The sequence below is a fragment of the Eleutherodactylus coqui genome, chromosome 2 (genome assembly GCF_035609145.1).
Source record: "Eleutherodactylus coqui strain aEleCoq1 chromosome 2, aEleCoq1.hap1, whole genome shotgun sequence".
NCBI classification, from domain to species: domain Eukaryota; kingdom Metazoa; phylum Chordata; class Amphibia; order Anura; family Eleutherodactylidae; genus Eleutherodactylus; species Eleutherodactylus coqui.
The window spans coordinates 268,548,813-268,556,923 of NC_089838.1; positions in this window are offsets into that span (position 1 = coordinate 268,548,813).

The following is an 8,111-nucleotide window of genomic DNA, read 5'->3' on the forward strand; positions in this document are numbered from 1 at the left end:
GAACCACCAAATTAAAGACGTGGGCCAGGCATGGCACGTGCGTGAGGCTGCCGAGCTGCAGAGCCGCCACCAGGTTACGGCCGTTGTCACACACGACCATGCCCGGTTGGAGGCTCAGCGGCGCAAGCCAGCGGTCGGTCTGCTCTGTCAGACCCTGCAGCAGTTCGTGGGCCGTGTGCCTCTTATCTCCTAAGCTGAGTAGTTTCAGCACGGCCTGCTGACGCTTGCCCACCGCTGTGCTGCCACACCGCGCGACACCGACTGCTGGCGACGTGCTGCTGCTGCTGACACATCTTGATTGCGAGACAGAGGTTGCGTTGGAGGAGGAGGAGGAGGAGGAGGAGGGTGCTTTAGTGGAGGAAGCATACACCGCTACAGATACCACCACCGAGCTGGGGCCCGCAATTCTGGGGGTGGGTAGGACGTGAGCGGTCCCAGGCTCTGACTCTGTCCCAGCCTCCACTAAATTCACCCAATGTGCCGTCAGGGAGATATAGTGGCCCTGCCCACCTGTGCTTGTCCACGTGTCCGTTGTTAAGTGGACCTTGGCAGTAACCGCATTGGTGAGGGCGCGTACAATGTTGCGGGAGACGTGGTCGTGCAGGGCTGGGACAGCACATCGGGAAAAGTAGTGGCGACTGGGAACTGAGTAGCGCGGGGCCGCCACCGCCATCATACTTTTGAAAGCCTCCGTTTCCACAAGCCTATACGGCAGCATCTCCAGGCTGATAAATTTGGCTATGTGCACGTTTAACGCTTGAGCGTGCGGGTGCGTGGCGGCGTACTTGCGCTTGCGCTCAAACACTTGCGCTAGCGACGGCTGGACGCTGCGCTGACAGACATTGCTGGATGGGGCCGAGGACAGCGGAGGTGAGGGTGTGGGTGCAGGCCAGGAGACGGTAGTGCCTATGCCCTGAGAGGGGGGTTGGATCTCAGTGGCAGGTTGGGGAACAGGGGGAGAGGCAGCGGTGCAAACCGGAGGCAGTGAACGGCCTTCGTCCCACCTTGTGGGGTGCTTGGCCATCATATGTCTGCGCATGCTGGTGGTGGTGGCTCCCCGGCTGATCTTGGCGCGACAAAGGTTGCACACCACTGTTCGTCGGTCGTCTGCACTCTCAGTGAAAAACTGCCAGACCTTTGAGCACCTCGGCCTCTGCAGGGTGGCATGGCGCGAGGGGGCGCTTTGGCGTTCACAGTGCAACTGTATTGCAGTTCACAGTGCAACACTCTGCAGTTCTTTGACATACTCCAGGGCCAGAAGCGCTTAGGCAGGGACAGAAGACATATTGATTGAATATAGGCAGTGGGCCTTTGCAAAAAAATTTGGGGAAAAAAATCAATTTGAGCTGCCTGTCACTGTCCTCAGTGTTCTGGGTCTCTGCTGGGTGTAGTAGTTCTCCAAAATCATACGCAGCCAGCTAAGTGTTACAGCAGGCTTGCGCCAAATTATTTCCTGGCTCTGTCTGGGCTGTGAAATCACCGCTGTTTTGCAGTTCACAGTGCAACACTCTGCAGTTCTTTGACATACTCCAGGGCCAGAAGCGCTTAGGCAGGGACAGAAGACATATTGATTGAATATAGGCAGTGGGCCTTTGCAAAAAAATTTAGGGAAAAAAATCTATTTGTGCTGCCTGTCACTGTCCTCAGTGTTCTGGGTCTCTGCTGGGTGTAGTAGTTCTCCAAATTCATACGCAGCCAGCTAAGTGTTACAGCAGGCTTGCGCAAAATTATTTCCTGGCGTTCCGTAAGCGAAGTCAGCCTCCAACCACAGGACAATAAGCGGCACATTTAATTACAGCGATCTGTTTCTGCATTACTGGTAATACAGCATGCTGAGGGGTAGGGGTAGGCCTAGAGGACGTGGACGCGGCCGAGGACGCGGAGGCCCAAGTCAGGGTGTGGGCACAGGCCGAGCTCCTGATCCAGGTGTATCGCAGCCGACTGCTGTGGGATTAGGAGAGAGGCACGTTTCTGGCGTCCCCACATTCATCGCACATTTAATGGGTCCACGTGGTAGACCTTTATTAGAAATTGAGCAGTGTGAGCAGGTCCTGTCGTGGATGGCAGAAAGTGCTTCCAGCAACCTATCGTCCACCTACAGTTCTGCGCCGTCCACTGCTGCAACTCAGAATCCTCTGGCTGCTGCTCCTCCTTCCTCCCAGCCTCCTCACTCCATGAAAATGAGACATTCTGAGGAGCGGGCAGACTCCCAGGAACTGTTCTCGGGCCCCTGCTCAGATTGGGCAGCAGAGGTTCCTCTCCCACCAGAGAGTTTATCGTGACTGATGCCCAACCATTGGAAAGTTCCCGGGGTCCGGGGGATGAGGCTGGGGACTTCCGGCAACTGTCTCAAGACCTTTCAGTGGGTGAGGAGGCCGATGACGATGAGACACAGTTGTCTATCAGTGAGGTAGTAGTAAGGGCAGTAAGTCCGAGGGAGGAGCGCACAGAGGATTCAGAGGAAGAGCAGCAGGACAATGAGGTGACTGACCCCACCTGGTTTGCTACGCCTACTGAAGACAGGTCTTCAGAGGGGGAGGCAAGAGCAGCAGCAGGGCAGGTTGCAAGAGGCAGTGCGATGTCCAGGGGTAGAGGCAGGGCCAGACCGAATAATCCACCAACTGTTTCCCAAAGCGCCCACTCGCGCCATGCCACCCTGCAGAGGCCGAGGTGCTCAAAGGTCTGGCAGTTTTTCACTGAGAGTGCAGACGACCGACAAACAGTGGTGTGCAACCTTTGTCGCGCCAAGATCAGCCGGGGAGCCACCGCCAGCAGCCTCACCACCACCAGCATGCCCAGACATATGATGGCCAAGCACCCCACAAGGTGGGACGAAGGCCGTTCACCGCCTCCGGTTTGCACCGCTGCCTCTCCCCCTGTGCCCCAACCTGCCACTGAGATCCAACCCCGCTCTGAGGACACAGGCACTACCGTCTCCTGGCCTGCACCCACACCCTCACCTCCGCTGTCCTCGGCCCCATCCAGCAATGTCTGTCAGCGCAGCGTCCAGCCGTCGCTAGCGCAAGTGTTTGAGCGCAAGCGCAAGTACGCCGCCACGCACCCGCACGCTCAAGCGTTAAACGTGCACATAGCCAAATTTATCAGCCTTGAGATGCTGCCGTATAGGGTTGTGGAAACGGAGTCCTTCAACAGTATGATGGCGGCGGCGGCCCCGCGCTACTCAGTTCCCAGTCACCACTATTTTTCCCGATGTGCTGTCCCAGCCCTGCACGACCACGTCTCCCGCAACATTGTACGCGCCCTCACCAACGCGGTTACTGCCAAGGTGCACTTAACAACGGACACGTGGACAAGCACAGGCGGGCAGGGCCACTATATCTCCCATAGTGGAGTACCAACTCCAACATGGGCGGCGCAGTGGGAGTCAGCCTCCTCAATTCTTTTCAGAAGAGTGGGCCTGGTTGGCAGACATCTGCCAGGTCCTTGGAAACTTTGAGGAGTCTACCCAGATGCTGAGCGGGGATGCTGCAATCATTAGCGTCACCATTCCTCTGCTATGCCTCTTGAGAAGTTCCCTGCAAAGCATAAAGGCAGACGCTTTGCGCTCGGAAACAGAGCCGGGGGAAGACAGTATGTCGCTGGATAGTCAGAGCACCCTCCTGTCTATATCTCAGCGCGGTGAGGAGGAGGAGGTGGAGGAAGATGAGGAGGAGGGGGAAGAGACAGCTTGGCCCACTGGTGAGGGTACACATGCTGCTGGCCTGTCATCCTTTCAGCGTGTATGGCCTGAGGAGGAGGAGGAGGAGAAGGAAGAGGATCCTGAAAGTGATCTTCCTAGTGAGGACAGCCATGTGTTGCGTACAGGTACTCTGGCACACATGGCTGACTTCATGTTAGGATGCCTTTCTCGTGATCCTCGCGTTACACGCATTCTGGCCACTACGGATTACTGGGTGCACACACCGCTTGACCCACGGTATAAGGAGAACCTTTCCACTCTCATACCCGAAGAGGAAAGGGGTTCGAGAGTGTTGCTATACCACAGGACCCTGGCGGACAAACTGATGGTAAAATTCCCATACGACAGCGCTAGTGGTAGAAGGTGCAGTTCCGAGGGCCAGGTAGCAGGGGAGGCGCGGAGATCAGGCAGCATGTACAGCACAGGCAGGGCAACACTCTTTAAGGCCCTTGACAGCTTTATGGCTCCCCAGCAAGACTGTGTCACCGCTCCCCAGTCACGGCTGAGTCGGCGGGACCACTGTAAAAGGATGGTGAGGGAGTACGTAGCCGATCGCACGACCGTCCTCCGTGACGCCTCTGCCCCCTACAACTACTGGGTGTCAAAGCTGGACACGTGGCCTGAACTCGCGCTGTATGCCCTGGAGGTGCTTGCTTGTCCTGCGGCTAGCGTCTTGTCAGAGAGGGTGTTTAGTGCGGTTGGGGGAATCATCACAGATAAGCGTACCCGCCTGTCAACCGACAGTGCCGACAGGCTAACACTCATCAAGATGAACAAAAGCCTGGATTCCCCAGACTTCTCTTCTCCACCAGCGGACAGCAGCGATACCTAAGCAATACGTAGACTGCACCCGCGGATGGAAGTATCGTTCTCTATCCCCATCAAAAACGGGGACCTTTTCGCTTCATCAATCTGTGTCTAATATTCCTCCTCCTCCTCCTGCTCCTCCCCCTGAAACCTCACATAATCACGCCGAACGGGCAATTTTTCTTAGGCCCACAAGGCTCAGTCATATAATTTTTCTAAACAATTTTTATACGTTTCAATGCTGATTAAAGTCTTGAAACTTTCACCTCAACCAATTTTTATTTTAACTGGGCTGCCTCCAGGCCTAGTTACCAATTAAGCCACATTAACCAAAGCGATTAATGGGTTTCACCTGCCCTCTTGGTTGGGCATGGGCAATTTTTCTGAGGTACATTAGTACTGTTGATACACCAATTTTTGGGGGCCCTCGCCTACAGTGTAATCAAATTAATTTTTAGCCCACCTGCATTACAGCTGACGTTACATCAGCTGTGTTGGGCACTGCAATGGGATGTATTTATGTACCGCCGGTGGGTTCCAGGGAGCCACCCATGCTGTGGGTCCACAGGGAGTTGTAACTGCATGTGTCCACTTCTAAAGAACCCCAGTCTGACTGGGGCATGCAGTGTGGGCCGAAGCCCACCTGCATTAAACATGAATTTATTACCTCAGCTGTGATGGGCAATGCAATGGGATATATTTATGTACCGCCGGTGGCTTCCTGGCACCCACCCATGCTGTCGGTCCACAGGGACTTCACAATAAGGAGTTGTACCTGCCTGTGTCTATGAATTAAAAACCCTGCTCCGGTTGGGGCATGCAGTGTGGGATGAAGCCCACCTGCATTTAATCTGACGTTAGCTCTGCTGTCCAGGGCACTGCAATGGGATACATTTATGTACAGCCGGTGGGTTCCAGGGAGCCACCCATGCCGTGGGTGCACACGGAATTCCCATTGCGGAGTTGTACCTGCCTGTGACTATTTATAAAAAAACGCGGTCTGACTGGGGCATGCAGACACCTTGACAGAATGAATAGTGTGTGGCACATAGGTTCCCCATTGCTATGCCTACGTGTGCAGCTCCAGATGGAGGTGGCACAGGATTGCATTTCTCATTGCTTCTGTACAGCATTGTGGACTATCGCCCCGCCCCTTTTAAAGAGGGTCGCTGCCTAGCCGTGCCAACCCTCTGCAGTGTGTGCCTGCTTTTCCTTTCGCAGATGCACTTATAAATAGACATGAGGGTGGCGTGGCATGAGGGCAGCTGAAGGCTGGGCAGGGACAGTTTGGTGTGCGCTGTGGACACTGGGTCGTGTGTGTGTGTGTGTGGGGGGGGGGGTTGGGCAGCATGTAACCCAGGAGAAGTGGCAGCGGAGTGTCATGCAGGCAGTGATTGTGCTTTGTTGGAGGTAGTGTGGTGCCTAGCTAAGGTATGCATTGCTAATGAGGGCTTTTCAGAAGTAAAAGTTGTTCGGAGGGGGGGGGGGCACTCTTGCCGCTATTGTGGCTTAATAGTGGGACCTGGGAACTTGAGATGCAGCCCAACATGTAGCCCCTCGCCTGCCCTATCCATTGCTGTGTCGTTCCCTTCACTTTCTTGAATTGCCTAGGTTTTCACAAATGAAAACCTTAGCGAGCATCGGCGATATACAAAAATGCTCGGGTTGCAAGCCAAACAATGACTTTGGTCCCACATTGCTCCAATATTTTGAATAAATGTGGTATTCCTGCATTAACTCATGTAATAGCAATGTGTCAACTCCACCAATGAAAGGTGATCTTCAAGTCATACTCTTTCATACTGTTTCACTCAAAGCAACAGTCATTTCTGTCTCTTGTTTTAAAAAGAGATCTATCCAGATGTCCTTAGAAGAAAGAGATGTGAACATGCTGACGACCTGCAATCTGATGTTTTCCTGGATTCACAATCCTACTTTATGTTCCAAGTGCTACAAGACACTGGCAGTTATCGCTGCACCAGCATGCCACCCATGATGTGCTTCTTAAGGCTCTTTTACATGGCACAATTATCATGCAAACCACTTGTTAGACTGAGCGGTTTGTGCATAATTGTGCAGTGTAAATACATACAGTGAAAGACTGATAATGGATAAATTGCTGATGGGATTTTTCATACAAAGCATAAAATCATTGTTGGTCTGCCACTTCATCTGCTTGTGTAAACAGGCAGTTGTTCATCTATGAATGACTGCCTGTTTACTGTGATTGGAGACGGGCAACCGGAATGGTCTCCAAACGACTCAACTTCCATTCACTGAGTGATGATCGTTCCTGTATGAAAGCACAGGACCGATTATCATTGGGACAACTAAAGTGCTCAACAATTGTCCCATGTAAAAGGGGCTTAACTTATCAATGCTTTACTAATAATTTATTACGCAGCATTTTAGTAAAATATTACACATTATACAGTTGTATTTGTAACTTGACTCCTTGCTGAGAACATTTGCTTAGCTCAATGTAACTGAATGCTCTCCCAAACTCTAAAACCCAAGTAATGTACTATAATGTGGGGCTGTGAATTGGTAACTTTCATTCACATTAGAGAGGATAGAGTCTTTAACAATTCTCTGCCGTTGATTCTCTGATCACAAATCACTCGGATTCATTGAGAGTCTCGAACTTGGTGAGTCAATTCTGCATGTATAAGACACATTTATGCTTGGAGCAGAATGTGCTGATGACTTCATAGATGAGTTGAAATAGAATAATAATGATAGACAAGGAAGTGAGCTCATGATGTCTGAATGCTGCTGAGAATTGAATTGATGTTCAATTTTTTAGTGCTCTTACACTGCAATAACTTATCTTTAGAGGTTTTCTGAGACCCTATTATAACATCTTAAGATAAATGTTATGTTCCTTCAGAGCACAACCACGATGCCCTCCACGGATATCACCAAAAGATCACACTGAAACGTAGTTAATGTCCACAATGGACCAACATATAGATGTATAATATTACCAGAACAAGAGAAAAAATAGGAATGGGTATGCTATGCCTAACCAACATTAATTTGGTGGACCCTGCCTAAAAGTAGGTTGAGTTCCTCGATAGGGATTGCTCAACGCCTCTATATAGGGAACATAGCTCCTTCGTAGATGGAAGATTGGGAACGATATTTAGCAGATGCCAAAGCTAACAGAACCAGACAAAGATACATGATAGGGAGTCCACAGCCACGCCTAACACTACAGGCAGGTTAGGGTACAGGTGTCCAACAACCCATAGAACTAAGGAGAAACATACGGGACTTGGTTCAAGCCTTTGACAACCATACAGACAGAGGGGACTCAAGGCGGAACACGGATCAGGCGTCCAACAACCATACAGATAGAGGGAAGTAAACAGAACTTGACTCGGGCATCTGCCCACCAACAGATGGGTGGAACAAACAATACTCAGACGTCCAACAATTATATGGGCAGGTGATACAAACAAGTCAGGGCTTAGACCAAATATGAATAACTTCAGACAAAAGTCTGCACAGCATGCATGCACGTAGAAGAATAACCAGCACAATCTAAGGGAGGGACCAGAATAAATACACATACATTATCCCTGATTGGCTGACTAGGGGA